Source organism: Drosophila suzukii, chromosome 3 (assembly GCF_043229965.1).
Source record: "Drosophila suzukii chromosome 3, CBGP_Dsuzu_IsoJpt1.0, whole genome shotgun sequence".
Taxonomy (NCBI): domain Eukaryota; kingdom Metazoa; phylum Arthropoda; class Insecta; order Diptera; family Drosophilidae; genus Drosophila; species Drosophila suzukii.
This window is the reverse complement of record NC_092082.1, coordinates 55,855,530-55,873,951: the sequence shown is the minus strand read 5'-3', so window position 1 is coordinate 55,873,951 and position 18,422 is coordinate 55,855,530. Positions and strand designations below refer to the sequence as shown.

General features: G+C 40.6%; 1 long non-coding RNA gene across 2 annotated transcripts; it reads right to left on the bottom strand.

Annotated features, from left to right (window-relative positions):
• Positions 1 to 13,413: 13,413 nt before the first annotated feature.
• Positions 13,414 to 17,432, bottom strand: LOC139353012 (uncharacterized). Of its 2 annotated transcripts, none has more exons than XR_011604091.1 (4): positions 17,105 to 17,432; positions 13,896 to 14,109; positions 13,714 to 13,830; positions 13,414 to 13,655 (listed from the first exon to the last, which is right to left on the bottom strand). It is a non-coding gene; the product is annotated as an uncharacterized lncRNA (long non-coding RNA). The 2 variants fall into 2 exon arrangements; XR_011604092.1 differs by having other exon boundaries at positions 17,255 to 17,432.
• Between the last annotated feature and the right edge of the window lie 990 nt (positions 17,433 to 18,422).

The following is an 18,422-nucleotide window of genomic DNA, read 5'->3' as shown; positions in this document are numbered from 1 at the left end:
GATTTGGCGTACAGATTCCTGAGCTTCTTACGCAGCGCAAGTTTGTTTCAGTAGACTGCCACGCCCACTCTAACGCCCACAAACCGCCCAAAACTGTAACTCCTACAGTTTTGATGCTAGAAAATTTTAACTGAAATGTATTGTTCTTATCAATACCTATCGATTGACCCAAAAAAAAGTTTGCCACGCCCACTTAAACGAAATTATTGGACTCCTCGCAATGCAGTCCGCATTAATTGTCAGGATTCCACCTTAAGGACTTGTACTTTTCCTCGTTCGACACCGCAAACATAGGTTAGCGTTATCTTTTGCGTTGCAGCAAAAATCCAAGAATTTGGAGCATCTAGGGGGTACCATACGCATGTTGTATTATTCCTTTCGGGTCTTTTGTTCAGCTTGAATGGCCGCCACATCGCATTGCAATTACTCATGCGCTGGTCCTAGCGTTGTTTGTTTTACATTGCACAACAAAGGACTTTTTGACATCTTCATGCACTGCTTCAGCTCCTCTATGGTCGATCTCGATGATCACTAATTGCTAGATACTTGGTCGCCGTCTTCTTTGCGATTATCTGATTTTGGGTAACGACGAATAGGCGTAAAATTATATACGTCGTACTCCTCTTCATTATTCTGCAATTCCTGAACTTCTGAGACCATCACCTGATAGATATCATGCAGGGTATCTTGCGTAACAGGTAGTCGTCTCCCCTTGGGGAGATGGGCCAGCAAGAAGGCTTCTTGGTTTGTTTTCAAAAATGGCGGACCATAGAACCACAACTCCTTCCATTGCTGAACACCCTCTTGAAGCAAGGTCTGCTTGGTTGTCTTCCGATGCTACTTGTTCCCATTGTTCCGGATTTGTTCATTCATGAATCCGCACAATTCGGCTTGCCACGAACGTGTGAAAGGATGACGCTGTTGCGTTTATCCTTGCTAAAACTATTGTCGAGTCAGTCCAATATTGCACGATATCGATCCTTATCCTTAGAACCTCTTGGATCCTTTCTGTTAACTTAGCTCCTAGCACAGCTGCACACAATTCTAGTCTGGGCAATGTTTGGTTTGCTAATGGTGCCACGCGAGATTTTTCGCACAGCAGGCTACTCACTATTGCACCGGTGGATGTAGTTGTACAAAGAAACTCTGCGGTTCCATAAGCGACTTCTGACGTATCCGAAAATATGTGCAGTTGAATTGCTGTTGGTTCTGCCGGTGGAAGTGGGTATCCGGGGAGCTCAACGGTAGCCAACATCTGACTATCATTTCGAAAGGCCTGCCATTGGGCTGTGTCTTCTTTGTCCAATTCAGTATCCCAGCCTAACGAATTGTGTCGCGCGTCCTTGGAGTTAGTCTTCCTTAGGATTGTCCCTAGTGTCTTTATCGTTGCATCCGAGAACATGCTGAAATCAAGATCCAACTCCTGGTTGCTCTTTGTCTGGGTGGTTTTAACAACACTTTCTCAGCTTCAGTTTTGCTGACCCTAGGATTGCGCAAATATGATATCGTTGCCTTATCGCCTCCTCCAGTGTGTCGGCTCCGGATAAACAATCGTCGACATACAAATTTTGTTAAATGGTGTATGCGCCTAGTTGCTGATTCGCCTGTGTTAAATGTTGTAAGCATTTTGTTGCCAAGTAAGGTGAGCATGCAGTCCCGTATGTGACCGTGTTTATTGCAAAATAACGCATTTAGTCTAGTGGGGTTCTTCGCCATAGCATGAGTTGATACTTTTGTCTCCAGGATGAACCCAGATCTGTCGATACATTTTTTCAACGTCTGCTGTGAGCACGAACTGGTGAGTTCGGAATTGTAACAAGATCGATAAAAGTTCACTTTGAACTGTCGGCCCTACCCTCAGGATGTTGTTAAGGCTCTTTCCTGTCGAGCTAAGCGCCGACGCGTCAAAGACCACTCTCAATTTTCTGTTGGAGCTGTCTGGTTTTACGAAGCAATGGTGGGGAATGAAGTAATGATTCCTTGGTACACTGGAAGGTTTTACATGCGTCTTGTGATTCAACCATTCATAATCATCCATAAAGGTCACGTATCCTTCTAGCGTTGCCGAATCTCGTTGCAGCCGACGTTCCACGCCAGCAAACCTCAATTGAGCCAGAGCTAGTGTTGTTCCCAGCACCATCGGATTTTCTGCGAACGGCAGCTTCACCATTAGCCGTTGATCGGGTAGAAACTGACGTTTCATAGAAAGTGTTTTTCACAAAATCCCTCTTGGATTGTCGTTGGTTTTGTTGTGATATTTCCTGCCATGGATGCTGGCAATCCTCGATTAACTGAGACGAAAACAATCCACCTAAGAGCGGTTTCTTGGAGAGTCGGTTTATCCGTACCCAAATCGATAATTCCGGGTGGTGCAAAATTTATAGTTGCTGTCTCGTGATACCATTAGTTTTGCATACCGGAGCGCCGTTCAAAATAGGCTAAAACACTATCCAGCAACGGGACTTCTGTCCGTGAGTTGTCTGAATCTTCGAGTCCAGCTAAAGTAAAGTGGTCCAGTTCTCGCCGCACTAGAACCACTATAATTAGATCCCAGGTTTTTGTGCAGATGTCCAGGCTCATTGAATTTTTCATAGTGGACAATCAGTTGTCAAGAGGAGCCGTCTATGTGCTTATAGTCAACCATTTTTGCTATGGCGGCGAGTACTACCATTTATCCGTTCTGGTACCTGGCCTTTAATCGCATAGCCTGCCTGCACCCTGTGAAAAGACTGTGCTTGTCAAAACGTTCCTCGCTTCACCACGAAGCGAACTCTGTAGAATACTTAGTTTTTGGCTGGCCGGTTTATTATGTCTTAATTCTACAAAGAGATCGAGGAACCGTCGTCAGTCTAGATACTCGCCATTGAACTCCGGACTGCTCATTGGCGGAAGTGCCAAGTTTAGACTCATGGAGCGTCGTTTTCTCGAAGCAGGTTTATTATGTTTTCCTCGTATAATGTTTGTTTCAGTAGACTGCCACGCCCACTCTAACGCCCACAAACCGCCCAAAACTGTAACTCCTACAGTTTTGATGCTAGAAAATTTTAACTGAAATGTATTGTTCTTATCAATACCTATCGATTGACCCAAAAAAAAGTTTGCCACGCCCACTTAAACGAAATTATTGGACTCCTCGCAATGCAGTCCGCATTAATTGTCAGGATTCCACCTTAAGGACTTGTACTTTTCCTCGTTCGACACCGCAAACATAGGTTAGCGTTATCTTTTGCGTTGCAGCAAAAATCCAAGAATTTGGAGCATCTAGGGGGTACCATACGCATGTTGTATTATTCCTTTCGGGTCTTTTGTTCAGCTTGAATGGCCGCCACATCGCATTGCAATTACTCATGCGCTGGTCCTAGCGTTGTTTGTTTTACATTGCACAACAAAGGACTTTTTGACATCTTCATGCACTGCTTCAGCTCCTCTATGGTCGATCTCGATGATCACTAATTGCTAGATACTTGGTCGCCGTCTTCTTTGCGATTATCTGATTTTGGGTAACGACGAATAGGCGTAAAATTATATACGTCGTACTCCTCTTCATTATTCTGCAATTCCTGAACTTCTGAGACCATCACCTGATAGATATCATGCAGGGTATCTTGCGTAACAGGTAGTCGTCTCCCCTTGGGGAGATGGGCCAGCAAGAAGGCTTCTTGGTTTGTTTTCAAAAATGGCGGACCATAGAACCACAACTCCTTCCATTGCTGAACACCCTCTTGAAGCAAGGTCTGCTTGGTTGTCTTCCGATGCTACTTGTTCCCATTGTTCCGGATTTGTTCATTCATGAATCCGCACAATTCGGCTTGCCACGAACGTGTGAAAGGATGACGCTGTTGCGTTTATCCTTGCTAAAACTATTGTCGAGTCAGTCCAATATTGCACGATATCGATCCTTATCCTTAGAACCTCTTGGATCCTTTCTGTTAACTTAGCTCCTAGCACAGCTGCACACAATTCTAGTCTGGGCAATGTTTGGTTTGCTAATGGTGCCACCCGAGATTTTTCGCACAGCAGGCTACTCACTATTGCACCGGTGGATGTAGTTGTACAAAGAAACTCTGCGGTTCCATAAGCGACTTCTGACGTATCCGAAAATATGTGCAGTTGAATTGCTGTTGGTTCTGCCGGTGGAAGTGGGTATCCGGGGAGCTCAACGGTAGCCAACATCTGACTATCATTTCGAAAGGCCTGCCATTGGGCTGTGTCTTCTTTGTCCAATTAAGTATCCCAGCCTAACGAATTGTGTCGCGCGTCCTTGGAGTTAGTCTTCCTTAGGATTGTCCCTAGTGTCTTTATCGTTGCATCCGAGAACATGCTGAAATCAAGATCCAACTCCTGGTTGCTCTTTGTCTGGGTGGTTTTAACAACACTTTCTCAGCTTCAGTTTTGCTGACCCTAGGATTGCGCAAATATGATATCGTTGCCTTATCGCCTCCTCCAGTGTGTCGGCTCCGGATAAACAATCGTCGACATACAAATTTTGTTAAATGGTGTATGCGCCTAGTTGCTGATTCGCCTGTGTTAAATGTTGTAAGCATTTTGTTGCCAAGTAAGGTGAGCATGCAGTCCCGTATGTGACCGTGTTTATTGCAAAATAACGCATTTAGTCTAGTGGGGTTCTTCGCCATAGCATGAGTTGATACTTTTGTCTCCAGGATGAACCCAGATCTGTCGATACATTTTTTCAACGTCTGCTGTGAGCACGAACTGGTGAGTTCGGAATTGTAACAAGATCGATAAAAGTTCACTTTGAACTGTCGGCCCTACCCTCAGGATGTTGTTAAGGCTCTTTCCTGTCGAGCTAAGCGCCGACGCGTCAAAGACCACTCTCAATTTTCTGTTGGAGCTGTCTGGTTTTAGGAAGCAATGGTGGGGAATGAAGTAATGATTCCTTGGTACACTGGAAGGTTTTACATGCGTCTTGTGATTCAACCATTCATAATCATCCATAAAGGTCACGTATCCTTCTAGCGTTGCCGAATCTCGTTGCAGCCGACGTTCCACGCCAGCAAACCTCAATTGAGCCAGAGCTAGTGTTGTTCCCAGCACCATCGGATTTTCTGCGAACGGCAGCTTCACCATTAGCCGTTGATCGGGTAGAAACTGACGTTTCATAGAAAGTGTTTTTCACAAAATCCCTCTTGGATTGTCGTTGGTTTTGTTGTGATATTTCCTGCCATGGATGCTGGCAATCCTCGATTAACTGAGACGAAAACAATCCACCTAAGAGCGGTTTCTTGGAGAGTCGGTTTATCCGTACCCAAATCGATAATTCCGGGTGGTGCAAAATTTATAGTTGCTGTCTCGTGATACCATTAGTTTTGCATACCGGAGCGCCGTTCAAAATAGGCTAAAACACTATCCAGCAACGGGACTTCTGTCCGTGAGTTGTCTGAATCTTCGAGTGCAGCTAAAGTAAAGTGGTCCAGTTCTCGCCGCACTAGAACCACTATAATTAGATCCCAGGTTTTTGTGCAGATGTCCAGGCTCATTGAATTTTTCATAGTGGACAATCAGTTGTCAAGAGGAGCCGTCTATGTGCTTATAGTCAACCATTTTTGCTATGGCGGCGAGTACTACCATTTATCCGTTCTGGTACCTGGCCTTTAATCGCAACCAGGTGTCGTCATAGCCTGCCTGCACCCTGTGAAAAGACTGTGCTTGTCAAAACGTTCCTCGCTTCACCACGAAGCGAACTCTGTAGAATACTTAGTTTTTGGCTGGCCGGTTTATTATGTCTTAATTCTACAAAGAGATCGAGGAACCGTCGTCAGTCTAGATACTCGCCATTGAACTCCGGACTGCTAATTGGCGGAAGTGCCAAGTTTAGACTCATGGAGCGTCGTTTTCTCGAAGCAGGTTTATTATGTTTTCCTCGTATAATGTGTGGATTTGGGTTAGCTCTGCTTCTGCAAGATCTGCTGCCCCAGGTGTGCTATCCAGTTCGTCGTGCCTCAATAGCGCCCAATGGAGTTCCAGGTGCCTTTGTAGGGCTGGGGTGACCGTTGCAGCATAAGAGGCTAATGTTAATGATGATTTGCCCTTGCAGCTCGTATTGGTCATCTAACGGACTATTGTAGTCGATTCTGCTTTGGTTCGTTTGCTCTATGAAGGAGGTTGACAAAGTGCAAGTTGTTGTAAGGTACTGCCTCTGTGGCATTGAGCTGACTACGGTTTACAAAAGAGGATTGAATGGCGATTGTTTAAGGACTTCTTTCCTGTTCAAACCGGCCTGTGCGTTGCCTTAGTGGTTGGTAAAGGATCACGTCGGGGTCACCAATGTTTGTGTCTAACCAGGGTAGACAACGTTTTGAGTCACTCCACGGGACAACGGGTAACTATGGTTAGTACGGTGCCGGACCACAGGCGATATATGAACTGTGCTGAGGTGGGTTAATGAGGGTCAACCGCTGATAGAAGTAATGAGTCGAGTGAGATTTAGGATTGTAACTAACTTTATTGAGCTGTTAATCATAGCTTAAATACTGTTTTGACCCGGAATTGGGCGTATAAAATATCTTCTATGTATGGCCTCTGTTTTGGGGCTGCTCATCTACTTGGGTTGACCTGGTTTGACCAGTTTGCTCACTGTTGACCGATCGTCAAGGCTGCAATGCTAGCAGTATACCGAAAGTAGATGTTCCGTATAAGTTGCATTGATTGTATGTCTCGCTCGTTGATACCTTACAACTCCGTCGTGTTGGGTGTCGCGTGTGTTTGACCCATGCTGCGCAACCTTGGTTAGACCGAGTTGAGTAACCTTGGTTACGAACACCCGTCAGCTGCAAAAGCATCCCTGCAGTACCATTCAGCGCTTATTGAGCACTCAATCACTGCAAAAAGTTAATCACTGAGCGTATGGAATTGAGTGCTTTAATTAACATAGGCTTGTCCTAGGGTTCATAAGTGCACAAAAACTAGCACGCATTAAGCGCTTTTTTGAGCACTCTTTTGAGCGCTTATTTGAGCAACAAAAAAAACACACGTTCAGCACATGTTGAGCGCTCGATTAAGCAGCGGAAAAAGCACACCATCAGCACACGTTGAGCGCTCGATTAAGCAGCGGAAAAAGCACACGTTGAGCGCTCATTCAAGCAGCGAAAAAGCGCACATTCAGCACACGTTGAGCGCTTAGCAGCAAATAAAATTTCAGTTGTAATTTTTATTTATTTATTTTAAAATTTGAGCTCGGGGGTTCCCGGTGCTATCGGGGCCGCTGGCACCTCCTCCTCAGCATCTGGTGCCAGCGTTTCCTTTTTTTTTGGTACAACTCAAGTTCTTAACGCACCGCATTGCCTTTTGCAGCGCCTTTTCGGGAGGCTCCGAGACTAGAACGAGAGAGAGACGAGACGAGAATAAAAACGAGTGACCGAAAGTAATCGTTATTTGTAAGATTTATTTATAATAAAAGAAATGTTATCTTTGGCATTCAATGTAAAAATCCCAGAAGTCTTTTAAAAATTAAACTTACAAACAATAGTTACTTTCAGCCTCAATAAAAACTTACTTAATAAGGCGCGGACGAAATTTGGGTAGACTGAGCTTCTTCTTGTTTTATTAATACAAACAAACATAATTTTTAATAACAAACTTCTCTTATTTTCCGTCCCTAGGAACTTTGCACTCAATAAGATTTTTTAATTTTTTTTCACAGATTCATTCATTTATTTATTTATATGCATCAATTGTTGTTTTTCACGTCAAAAATTAATATTTTTCACAGCTATTTTTTTCCGCCAGTTGTTTTTTTGAGTATCTTGTATTTTCCATTTTTATACCCGTTACTCGTAGAGTAAAAGGGTATACTAGATTCGTCGGAAAGTATATATATTCTTGATCAGGATCACTAACCGAGTCGATCTAGCCATGTCCGTCTGTCCGTCTGTCTGTCCGGATGAACGCTGAGATCTCGGAAACTATGAGAGCTAGGCTATTGAGATTTGGCGTACAGATTCCTGAGCTTCTTACGCAGCGCAAGTTTGTTTTAGTAGACTGCCACGCCCTGTCTAACGCCCACAAACCGCCCAAAACTGTAACTCCTACAGTTTTGATGCTAGATAGAAAATTTTAACTGAAATGTATTGTTCTTATCAATACCTATCGATTGACCCAAAAAAGTTTGCCACGCCCACTTAAACGCCCACAAACCGCGAAAACCTGTGACGCCCACTACTACTACTGGTGTCCTCAATACCTATCGATTGATCCAAAAATAAATTTGCCACGCCCACTCTAACGCCCATAACGCTTAAATCTGTCTACCGACGGTAGGTGGCGCATTTTAATCTCGCTTTGCTGCTTGCATATCTCCATTTCCCTTTGAGTAACGGGTATCTGATAGTCGAGGTACTCGACTATAGCGTTCTTCCTTGTTTTAATATACATTAACTTGTTTTTACTCTCACTGTTTAAACAAATATTGGTCTGCGACAGACTTACCTGGGAATCGTATAGGTATCACTTTAAAACCACTGGTTTATTTGATTTAACTACGTTAGTTGCAGGCAATTCTAACTCCTTCACATAAGTAAACGCAAGTGAAAAAGACGAAAAAAGTCGCGTGCCTTCCAGAAAAACAACAAGCAACAACAACGGTTCCGCTAATCCGTTGTTGCTCTGTTTTTTTGGGCATGTCCCATTTGGTCTATGCATCTTGCACATAAAAGCAGGGTATTTATAGACGTATCTGACTATGCAAATCGTTATATAAAAATATATTTTTAAGACTTCACATATTAATAATAAATAATATTAATAAACATATAAATTTTTTTAAGAAATACATATAATTTAAAACCCAAACATATTTTAATTGGTTGTTTTAACATTTACGAAAAAATGTCGCATTATTCAAAAGGCAAGGGTGCACAAAAGTCTAGCTATTTTAATTGCTGGGCCTCCTTGCCCTCACACGCATTTCTCCAGCTGAGACATGGCGAGAGAGAGAGAGCCCAAAACAACTTTTTGTGCGTTTTCTTTGCGGACCCCGACTGAGAGCGCGTCTCTTTGCCGCCGTTCCACTCAGCTCAGCCGACGTCGCTGGCTGCTCTGCCGACGTCGCAGTCGACTTCGTGACGATTGGGCGCTTAACTCAATTGTGGTCTGCAGCCCTGCAAGCAAAAGGGCGATATTTCTATCGCCTGTGGTCCAGGAGGCACTTCTTAGTAACTTCTGCGCGATAGAAAGACGATAGTACACATTTTACAAAAACAAAATATACACGTGTCGCGTAGAAGTCACTTCAAATTCACTTCTGAACGATAGAAAGGCGATAGTACACATTTTACAAAAACAAAAATGGTCGGGATCGCGAAGAAGTAACTTCTGAGACACTTCTGCGCGATAGAAAGACGATAGTACACATTTTACAAAAACAAAATTAATGGAAAAAAACAAGCCATAAAAAGAGGTCGCGGTAATTTTCCGTTACCCCTTTTTTCTGAAAATTTGTTGGTCTTCCTTCTGACCCACACTATTATTTTTCGCCCGAGCGTCATTTCGTTGCGCGATACAGTGCTGTTTTGTATCAATTTTGTGCGTTTTAAAAATATTGCATTGTTTTTTCTAAATGTTATTGATTGCTTAACATATTTAAATATCCCCCTCAACAAAGGGTGCGAAATTACGTGCTTATCGTGAGCTGTACGATTATTTAAAGCTATTTACGGACAAGCTAGCTGTGGACATTACTTGGCGTGTAACTGCGGATCCAACGATTCTCAACATACTTCATTGTCTTCTAGTTTATTTTTACTTTGACTGAACAAAAAATAATTTTTGTTTCTGTTTCCTTTAGAAATGGTTATTAATAAATTTCTTATGTCGACGGAGCTGGACCTAACATTGATCAGCAAAATTTCCTACATGTCAGTGACCGTGTATACAAGCGGACGAAGCCCTTTATACACAAAATAAATGCAAAATATTGAAAGTATAAAAAACTATGTTTTTATTCAAGTTTTTCCAATTGGGAAAGACTCTTCTAGATATCTTCTACAAGCAAATGTAAAGTCACTTCGGAGTGACTTCCGGAGTTGACTACGGCGACACTTTTAGAAGTTACTTCGGCGATATCGCATTCGGATCGCGGAAGTGACTCCCGTCGGGAAGAAATGTGCCACTTCTCGGAGTAACTTCGGCGACACTTCCAGAAGTGACTTCGGCGACACTTCCAGAAGTAACGCAGAAGTGACTTTGAGAAGTGTCGCCGAAGTGGCACATTTCTTCCCGAAGGGAGACACTTCCGCGATCCGAATGCGATACCGCGGACGATCGTTTTCATCTTCTAGAAGTCACTTAATAGTGCCTTCCGCTATAGAAAATGCTTGCAGGGCTAGGGATTATATAGATACACACACACAAATGCATAGACACACACACGCACGCATATTTTTATCCTGGACGAATTGGTGGATGATACAAGGGGAAAGAGGAACGCGGTTATCGTAGATGAGCCACCACCACAACCTAGAGCTGGTCCTGCTGCCCAAGCCAAGTGCAAGGCACTAGAACGGTGCATCAGTAACAGACTGTAAGAAGCCATCTCAGCAGCCAGGGACCTGTCACACATGCAGTTCGGCTTCAGGAAGTCCAGATCCACAGTGAATGCAATCTCAACAGTGAAGGACATCGCTTCGAAGGCAATGGAAGGAACAAGATGGCGGGGAGGCAGCAAGGAGTACTGCTTAGTCGTGACCCTGGACATTAGAAATGGAAGGAATCCAGCAACTAGGCGTACCAGAGACCCTAGTAGGCATCGTACAGTCCTACTTCAGTGACAGCACCCTACTCTAGGACACGGATAGAGGAACGATGGAGCACAAGATCACCTGTGGAGTACCCCAAGGATCCGTTCTTGGACCGCTGCTCTGGAATGCGATGTACGATGGAGTTATAAGGCTGGTACTACCAGGAAGAACGAGCGTGATAGGCTTTGCGGACGACATAGCAGTCGCAATCGTGGCCAAAACCCTTTCGGAAGCAGAGCAACTCGGAAACGAAGCAGTGGCAATTATCGAAGAGTGGCTCTCGTCGGTAGGTCTCAGCATTGCGCACCACAAAACCGAGGCGGTACTCATATCCAGCCACCAGGTGGTTGAGACAGCGAGCATCCAAGTCGGAGGCTCCACGATACGTTCAGCAAGAGCAATGCGCTACCTGGGAGTCATGATAGACACGAGACTGACTTTCAGGGAACATATCTTCGAAGCTATCAAAAAGGCCGCAAATGCCGCTAGAGCTCTGTGGCGAATAATGCTCAACACCAGAGGACGAAAACAAGGGCGCAGACTTCTTCTGCACTTGGTAACTTATGGGCCGAAGCTGTCGGCACGGAGTCGTACCGAAAGGGAATAGAATTCACCTACAGACTATGCGCTCTCGGATTGCAACCGCGTCCGGTCATACCCATAGCTCGCAAATAACTGTTGACCGTTTCTTCTTCTTCTTCTTGCGCTCTCGTTGCGAGCAGAACCGAAAAAGTTCACATTCTCTCGCTCTCGCTCTCGCTCTGAGCAAGAGACTCTTGCTGTCTTTATTTATGTTTCTTTGTATGTCGCTCTTTCAATGAGCAGTGCGTAAGGAGCGGAACGAGAAACGCTCGCACAATGAGAGTCAGCAAAAGACCGATTGACCGAAAAACTCAACGAAAACGATCTTCACATTTACTTTCGTTGTTATGAAAAATAAATAATATAATTTGTTTAATAGAACAATTTAAAATTTATTTTTAATTCACGATCGCAATTAACGATTTGCTTGCCTATGCGTGTGAATGTATACCAATACATACGCAAAAGACCTTTTGCTTCACTGAACACCACAAAACGGTCTTGGAACAACCAGAACAAAACAGAATAGAAAAAAACGGTTTCGCTCTGAGCACGAGCGAGCACATTCAAGAACCCATAAATCGGTTGCTCTCTGAGTCTTTTCGTAAAGAGTCCGAAAAATACACTTATTTGCAGACAGCGAGAAACGGTCAACAGTTACTTGCAAGCTCTGGTCATACCTAATAATAAGAAGTAAACGTGTCTTGATGTATTAGTGAGTTTATGAATTAAGGTCAATCACCAATAAAATAAAATTTTAAAATAAAAATTATACTTTTTTATAACGAATAAAACTAATTCGCACGCATATCTTGCTTTAAGTATTCTTGCGTTCATTAGAACTTTACATGGGTGTTGGAGACTAGGCAGAGGGAAAGCCGTAAAACTACTTGTTTAAACAATTTTATTTGTTTAGACATAGTAAAGAAATTTTTTTAATTTGAAACCAGTTTTGCCCTTTGAAAGAAATGTATTAAAGCTGTTTAAGATTGGCAAATGAAATATTTTTTACATGACTATCAGTGTATATTATAAATAATTTATATTTAAACGAATCTCATTTTCCCCATCAGCTGTAAATGTATACACACAGAAATGCATACAAGCTATCCAACCCGTAAAGCGGTTCCACTTATGGAATTAATAAACAAATTTTTTAATTCAATCTCAGCTATATTGCCCTTGCCTTCAGCGACATTGCTTTTACCTTTGTTTAAGATTCTGCCTTTGCCTTTTCCATTAACTTCGAGGGCCGCACTTGGCTGTCCTGCTAAGATAACAATTTCAATTCAATCAAATTACGAGGGACAAACCGGAATAGGAAAAAATGGGGGGACTTGGTTAAGGAGGCTTAAACGAATCTGTTTTATCCTGTCAGCTAAAAATGCATGTATACACACAAAGACGCACGCATTTCTTGTTTTCAGTTCTCTTATTTTCATTAGTTTTCCACCTGGATTAGATTTATGCTCATTCATTTTATTTATCATTTATCCTCATATAAATATAGATATAGATGTAAATAATCCTGGAAATATTAAAAAAAACTTGTATACATGTATAAGGTCTATTAAATGACTTATATGCTAACTTAAATATACTTAATACTTATATGTATTATCCAGATGTCTACACTCTCCCTCTCCATCTCTCCCCAAAGTCGCAGCTCCGCTGTGGAGCGCTTAAGTTAAGTTAGGCTTAACTAGTTCTTATTTCAAAGTGTACACCTATGCACGTCGCGCAAAAAACCCCAAAGTACCCCCGTGTTTTTTGCGATTCTTGGGACTTCAGATATTTTCAGCGATCAGGCCACCCCACCCCAACAACCACAAATGCAGCTATGCACCGCATTCATACATTTAAGAAATAGGTGACTAATATGCTTTTAAACTTTCGACTTATAGAACTCTATTTCCTCTCTTAATTTATTTGCAGGCGAAGCTTTTTTTTATACATTTTTCAAATTGAAAACTTAACCAGTATATATAAAATGCATTATCAAAAGATTGTTTTCGTATATTTGAATATTTTATTATAATGTCAATTATATATGTTAATATAAGAATGTTTTTTGATAAAATTGGATAAGAAGCAAATCGCTTTTGAGAAAAGACAATCCCAATAATTTATGGATATGGGCAAATAATTAATTTTAAACAGCATCAGCGGGACTTTGGAATTCAGACAATGCGTGTATAGGGTTTTGAACCTTTTTTTGAGACCCCTTGCGAACTTTTGCTCTAACTTCCTCCGGTTTTTTAGGTCTAACCAAAGGTTTTTTTTTTCTGGAGCTTTCATTTTCCATACTACAATTGGAGACTACAAAATAAATTCAAATTATTAAATCTCCATGACCTATTTTAATGACGAAACTTACAGACACAGTTCCTTGCCTAGTATATTTCGTCGAGGCCAAATATGAGTATTTTACTGTTAATACAACCGCATTCATTAAATTTTTGGCGGCTTGAATCAACTATGTTGCGCTATCCAGCTAAAATAATTATGAATATCAATGATATTATTATTACTTTTATATTATATTCAAATGATTCTTACCCCACGAACGTCAGCTTTTACTTTTGACGTTATTTGGATTTGATGACAATATAGGGCAATACGTTGTAAATAGGCAAGCAAGTCCTTTTTTGTGCTGCTTTCTGGACATTGTTCTGCAATTCCTCTGGTAAGTTTATCCAGCTTTGTACCAGCTTTTGATATTTTCTTAGCTGCATTGATAACATCCATAGTAGTTTTTAACGGTCCCCGTCCTCTGCAATTTAGAATCAAAAATTATTTACGTATCGCATGTCTATAAAATGTTAAGTATAAATAATTTCTAAAATCATATCATTTCAGTTCATGATTTGTTGGTATAAGGCAGAGGTGCTCAAAACTGTCTCAGTATTTGGTATACATACCTCCCCTCTATTTTTCTGTGGTCAACAATAAATAACACCGCTTATTGGTTTGCTTTAGTTACTATTAGAATGTTTTACAGAGACAAAGAATTTCCTAGTGTTAACATCATCATTATTGAAGGAAGGAAGCGTGTTCGACCCCATAAAATATATTTATTCTTGATGACGACCACTAACCGAGTCGATCTAGCCATGTCCGTCTGTCGTCAGTCCATATGAAAGCTGAGATCTCGGAAACAATAAGAGCTAGAAAGTTGAGATTTGGTATGTAGATTCCTGCGCGTCCACTTTAACGCCCACAAACCGCCCAAACCTGTGGCTCCCACAATTTTCGTGCTAGATACAACTTTTTAACTGAAATTTATTAGTTTCGTCAATGCCTGACTTGTTCGTCAGTCAATCTGTCCGTATGAACGTTGAGATCTCGGAAACTGTAAGAGTTAGAATGTTGGGACTTGGCGTGTAGATTCTAGGGCTTCCTGCGCAGCATAGCGCCACGCCCAATCTAACGCCCATAATCGCCCATGACGCTAAAACTCGGCTAGCGCCCATATTTTTTAATATTTTGTACAAATTTAAATTCGATCTTGTTTTTATCAATACCCATATACATACAAATAATTACTCAAATCGGACCATTTATTAAAAAGTTATAAACAAATAATTAGCAAACTTGATAGAGTACGACCCATCCCTGTCGTACTCGTAGAAACATTCATACAAAAATTTCACTAGCGCCACCGAGGTTTCACGTTATGTGGCGTGTTGGTGAAATCACGTAAACAGCCTATAGGAATGAACGATATGTTTTAATGTTTTAATGTTGCGAATGTCTACAGAAATGGGCCTTCTTTTAAAGTTTACGACCCCAAAACTTAATCAAAAGGACTCAGATTTCGAAATGGTATACCTTAAGGAGGGAGCCTGCTTTACAAGCATACAAAAATCGATTTTTTCGTAGATTTTTTTTGGAAGGACAGAAATGTTCAATTGAAACGAAACTTTCAGGTTTTATTGTTACATATTTCAGTCTTCTCAAATTTGTTCTATTTAATATATGTGAAAATCCGCCAAATGGTCAACAAGGACCAAAATAGATAAACCTTCAAAATCATGTTTTTTTTTTGCAAATTTACATAAATAAATGGCCATATTGTTTTGTTGAAGAAATAATAAATAGCTACTTTTAAGGGCATTTTTATGTATTTTGCACCTTTTCTATCAAATCTCTTTATTGCAATCGAATAAGAAGATAAAAACCCAAAGAGGGCAAAAATATGTTAAATTATCTATTAATAAAACAACATGGAAAAATCGTACGTTCGCGACCGGTACTTAATTCAATAAAAAACAAGGAAGAACGCTATAGTCGAGTACTTCGACTATCAGATACCCGTTACTCAAAGGGAAATGGAGATATGCAAGCAGCAAAGCGAGATTAAAATGCGCCACCTACCGGCGGTAGACAGATTTAAGCGTTATGGGCGTTAGAGTGGGCGTGGCAAATTTATTTTTGGATCAATCGATAGGTATTGACGACACCAATACATTTCAGTTAAAATTTTTTATCTAGCATGAAAATTGTGGGCGTCACAGGTTTTCGCGGTTTGTGGGCGTTTAAGTGGGCGTGGCAAACTTTTTTTTAGGTCAATCGATAGGTATTGATGAGAACAATACATTTCAGTTAAAATTTTCTATCTAGCATCAAAACTGTAGGAGTTACAGTTTTGGGTGGTTTGTGGGCGTTAGAGTGGGCGTGGCAGTCTACTGAAACAAACTTGCGCTGCGTAAGAAGCTCAGGAATCTGTACGCCTAATCTCAATAGCCTAGCTCTCATAGTTTCTGAGATCTCAGCGTTCATCCGGACAGACGGACAGACGGACATGGCTAGATCGACTCGGCTAGTGATCCTGATCAAGAATATATATACTTTATGGGGTCGGAAACGCTTCCTTCTGCCTGTTACATACTTTCCGACGAATCTAGTATACCCTTTTACTCTACGAGTAACGGGTATAAACACAAAAAATGATATTCTCAATAGTATAAGATAATATGTCAGAAAACACCGACTCTATAATTTGTTTCATATTACTTTCCCACCAATTTTCCGATCGTTCCTAAGGCAGCTATATATGATATAAAATAAATTTAATTCGAAATTCAAAACTAATTAAAAAATGTTATTTCCAAGCTTAGGAGGTTATATGTTAAAAACGACCAAAGATATAATTATTAAATATTTTTTTTTTCGATTATTCCTATGGGAGCTATAGGTATAGTTGTCCGATCCGGCTGGTTCCGACTTAAATACTACCTTCAAAAGATATAAGACTTTTGAGAAAGTTTCAGCCCGATAGCTTTAAAACTGAGAGACTAGTTTGCATAGAAACGGACGGACAGACGGACATGGCTAGATCGACTCGTCTAGTCATGCTTATCAAGAATATATATACTTTGTGGGGCCACTGCGTTGCAAACTTCTGACTGAAATCAATATACCCTCTGCAAGGGTATACAAAACAAATGGAGATATTTTCTTGGGAACACACTCGATAGAAAGCTACATGAATCCATTTTAAAAGTAAAGTTATTGCTTTAGAATATGCTGTCCCAATTTGCAGATTTTTGCATTTTACTAGATTAAGCCAAAGTCGACTTCCATTTTGTATACGTTCGCTATCGCATGTTTTTTGCCAATATTATGAAAATTATAGCTCAATAAACCCCATAATTTACACTAAACAAAGAGCTAAAAAAATTCTATCGAATAGCAAAAAAAAAAAAATTCCGAAAACGTTTATTTAATTATTTTTATTTTTTGGTACAAAGTGCGTACGAACGTACGTTCGAGACCTCTGGAAATGCCCATATGTAATATTATGCCTGGTACAAGCATTTTGCCAAGGCGCCTGAAGTGTGCAAATTTAATTTCTCACTAGTGAATTGATTAAAAAAATGTATTTTTATTTTTAACAATCACTTATTCACTATTACAATTTTTCAATAGGCCGAACTTATTTAATTCACTGCTCTTGTATTATTTCTCGAATTGTTGTACTGCTCGATTCGAATCTCAAAAACGGACTGCCTGCTCTCTAGTTCAATGATCAATAATCAAACCTCGGCTTAAGAGATTTTATCCCCAAAAATTGATAAAGAGAATGACTCAAGAGAGTCGGAAAATAGGATGATGCAATTTGCCAATCAATTTCGAAGTCCAATCTTGGCCGGAAATTGGTGTTTACATTAGCGGAGTTTAGGGACCGCTTTGGGGATCTTTTTGTTTACGTTAGCGGACTCGGGACTCGCTTTGGGGATCTTTTGTTTACGTTAGCGGACTCAGGGCTCGCTTGGGACTCCGATTGTTTACAATATCGGTTTGGATGTTTACGGCATCCGTTTGATTCGGACTGCGTGAAATTGATCTGGGTGGGAATGATTTGGAGGCCTGCTTGGCAGAAATAGCTGACCACGGATTTATCTCGGGTCTGTCAGAGTTATTTGGAAATTAGCTCTCGGCTCAAAGTTGTTTATAAATTGGGTAAGAGCCCCTAAATAATGTGTCATATAACTCCCCTCATTCTAAATTGAATCGTCCCGATTCATTGGAACTGTTGGGTATATTGAATGTAATTGATTGGTTAATTCGACAATGATATTTTCTTCTAGGGTATTTTCATTGTCGGGGATATTATTTATCTCAATATCGTAAATATTGCTTTCTGGTTCGATTTATATACGAATAAATAAATAAATAAAAATTTTCTGAATTTAATTATAATCATTATAATTAAATATATAAATGTGAATATGATTAATATTAACATAACTGGTATTTCAGTTTGTTTAATTTGAATAAATGGATTTAGTATGTTAATATTATCAAATGAGAGTTCCGAATCATTAGATATAATATATTTGGATATTAAGAAATCTGTATATTTCCGAGCTGTGATGTATTCCAATATCTTATTGTCTACATTGGTGTATGAAATATTATTAATTATAGAGGTGCCATTAAAAGTAATTAAATATGACCCATTTAAATGAGTGGCATTAACTGTATTTTCTCCATTTACAAAAATGGCTCCATCTTGGATTACATCAACATTTTTATTTTATTTCTCTGATTTTGTTACAAAAAGATTTTTCTCCATTTAGT